The sequence below is a fragment of the Cyprinodon variegatus genome, unplaced genomic scaffold, assembly GCF_000732505.1.
Source record: "Cyprinodon variegatus isolate N-32 unplaced genomic scaffold, C_variegatus-1.0 Scaffold1519, whole genome shotgun sequence".
Lineage (NCBI taxonomy): Eukaryota > Metazoa > Chordata > Actinopteri > Cyprinodontiformes > Cyprinodontidae > Cyprinodon > Cyprinodon variegatus.
This window is the reverse complement of record NW_015151972.1, coordinates 8,008-11,255: the sequence shown is the minus strand read 5'-3', so window position 1 is coordinate 11,255 and position 3,248 is coordinate 8,008.

Sequence of the window (3,248 nt, the reverse complement as noted above, 5' to 3'; positions counted from 1 at the left end):
CTTTACAGATGACTTAGCATTTAACTCAACTTTGAAACAATGTTAGTTTCTCTATATATTGCACCTAATCGGTTTGAAGATAATTTTGAATCAAAAATATTTGTGCGTTGTAACTTTGGAGCTTTTTTTGGATTTTTTTCTATCTTTTCATCATCACACAAAAGTTACACCTCTTGTGTATTTCACACAATAAAATGGAAATTAATTATTTAAAAATCATACATTGTATTTTTCTGGATTTCTGGAGTACCTATGATAAAAATTACAGTCTTCTACAAGCTTTGCAAGTGGGAAAACCTGAAAAAGCTAGAAACTTTCTTTCGCTTCTGCACATGGTCCACGGTGCAATGTAAAGACACCATTGATATTACATTCAATAGGTTATCTGGCCTAAATCGAAGAGTAGTGGCACACACATGTGGAGCTGTCCTTGAGCTGCCAAGCAACTATGTGTCATATCCTGAGTTCAGAAACGAGCTAGACAACATCTTTACAGGGGACTGTTTTACGATGGACATTCTGTAGCAATATGTACTTCAGTGTTATTGTCCTTTCAATTTGAGTCTGAAAAAATGTGAGTGGAGAACCCAGGCAATACTGTAAAAAAAAAATTATTTTAAAAAGAATTGCCTGTAAAAAACACAATGCTAGAAAAAGTTATAGGAGTATTACATCACACCACCTTAAAATAAAATAGAAGTGACAAAAAGTTCAGAGTTGTTACGTTTATTTCTGACAGCTCTACAACATAAAAGCTTGATTAAAAACAATGATTTGGTTAATCACAGTAGTTTGATGTTCTGTTTCTGGATTAAAAACTGCAATTGTTAACTTATTTTCAGAAATTCCTGTTGTAGTATTTTCAAAAGGAGAAATGTACATTCCCAGTTTCAGAATTAACCAAATTTTAAAACTGATTTCATCCCCGTATTTTTCATACACACTACTAAAAAGCTTTCATATGAAAGCTTTTTAGTAGTGTTGTGGTGGATTATCCTCCCACCACCACACTGTGTTAGTATTCCAGCTGGAGGAGGAAACCTGGAGCATACCATTTGTTTTTTGAAAGACTGAAGGGGGAGACTTGTTTCAAGATGTTTTTAATTAGTTAATTTTGCCACTTAAATACTCACTTATTATTGTTTCTGCTAAGTAAAAGTCAGTTTTTCTTTATTCGTTTCATAGAATGCTTTAGTCAATTTTGTGTTTATTGATTCTTTTTTTATGTCGTGCCTCCCTCATGTGGTAGACTTGGTTTTCTCCATCCCTATTTAAGCAGCTTTTAGTTCTTTGTTTGCAGGTCAGTTTTTTTTTTTTTGTTTGAGCTGGTTTCCTCAGTTAAATTGGGCCCAGATCCATGTTATTTTGTATTGCTTTTGAGCCTTTGTTAACTATTTTGACACTATTAAATGAAAGTTGTTGTTTTGTTTTTTTTTTCAAATTTTGAACACCTTTTGTCCTTGATTAAGTTTGGTCCCTCACAAGTGCACTACTGAAAAGCTTTCATATACACTACTGAAAAGCTTTCTCCTGCACATTCTGCTCTTCAAACACCTTTGGTATTATGAATCTGCTTCTGAAATCATGCAAAAGCTCTTAACGCTGTCTCTGAATTTGAAGAGAATGGATGCCTTGTTTTGAAAAAACGAATAAAATTTATCAAAAGACTGTGTGGCATTGTGGAGAAAGTGCGTGTAGATTTTCATCATGGGCTGTGTCAGCCTCTTTTAAATAGCCCTTGATTTTTGATTTTCACTATGGGATTCAAAGTAAGAACTAAAAGCAGGCCACTGGTTTAGCAGATAATCCAAGCTTTTGCCAAAAGACAGACATTGTACCAATCAATGCCCTTCTCTTCCATGGATGATGCAATGCAGTTGAATATATTTTCAGCTTAGGCATCATTGGATATTGGAATATCAATAAATCCAACAGCCACCCCATCCTGTGCTTCACTCTAATACCTGGCTAAAGTAGCACATTCCTTCTCATACATGATGTCATTGCTTTCATCAGCCAAAATGCTGCATGGCTTTTTTTCTGCGCGAAGTATTTTGTACATATTCTCTGAACATTCAGGTTCCAGGGCCAAATTCATATTAGCTGTTGCTTTGGTGAATGAGCGGGCATAAGGTTTAACTATTTCTGAATCTGCAAACATCTTCACATTGTGCTCGACAACAAATGATGTAAAATACAGCTTAGCTGCAGTGACCTTCTCAGTGAGCATGCTCTGAACATGTCTGATGATAAAATAAAAAAGCTGGGACTCTTCGAGATTTAGACAGGGGGAACCGATTATAGCAGGTAGCCTGCTTTAATCTCTCTTCCTCCTTGCAAATTTACAAAATAAAGGTCTATCACCTCCAAAGTTTCAAGAGTGATCTGTCATCATAAAATATGTGAACTCTTTTTGTCCCTATAAAATCTACATCAAACACTATAGTTGATGAAGTTCAAGCCTAGTTTAAAATTATACTCTTAAGAAGGTGTATATTCCTATGCTGGATGTGTAGAGTTAATGGGGATACCAATTCTGGCAATATGGGATGAAATAAAACGCCTGATGTTAGAAAAAAACTGTTTATTAAGGATACTACAACATAGAGAAATTATAAGTTAATACAAAACACAAATATAGATTGAAGTACTAAATTTCACATAGGAAAAAGTAATTTTCCTTGTGGATATAGTCTTTAATAATTACACGTACACTTCATTTTCTATTTAATTTTTATTACAAGTATATGGTTTACAACAGTTTTCATTGGGATAAGAACATTTAGACACTGTGAAACAAGGAGAGAATGTGTTGAAACGAACAAGGAGCTGTTTGCTTTCAGAGGAAGGAGAAGACGCTGATGTCAGCGACCTGCTTTCAAGCAAACGCTCGTGCTCATATATTCTTTTAATCAGTATTACTGGCGATATTCTACTATAACATGTGAAGAGAAGAATAAAGCAGAAAAGCTCATCTTTCATAAAAATAAAACCTTTCAAATTTTACGTTCAGTACGTCGGAATTGAGGCGGAGTGAACTCGGTCAGCTCTTCCTACTCTGGCCTCGTTCCCAAGGAGGGGATACAAATTTTCTTGGCACGACACCGGTGTGACATGTGTGTCAAAAGTTAAAAAAAAAATAAAAAAAAGGCTTAACTTGGAAAGTTGAATTTGTGACTCACAGCAGCAGGTTTGTGCAGTTGTATTCATTGATTTGTATTTGTGTTCAGGAAAAAAAAAAAAAAAAA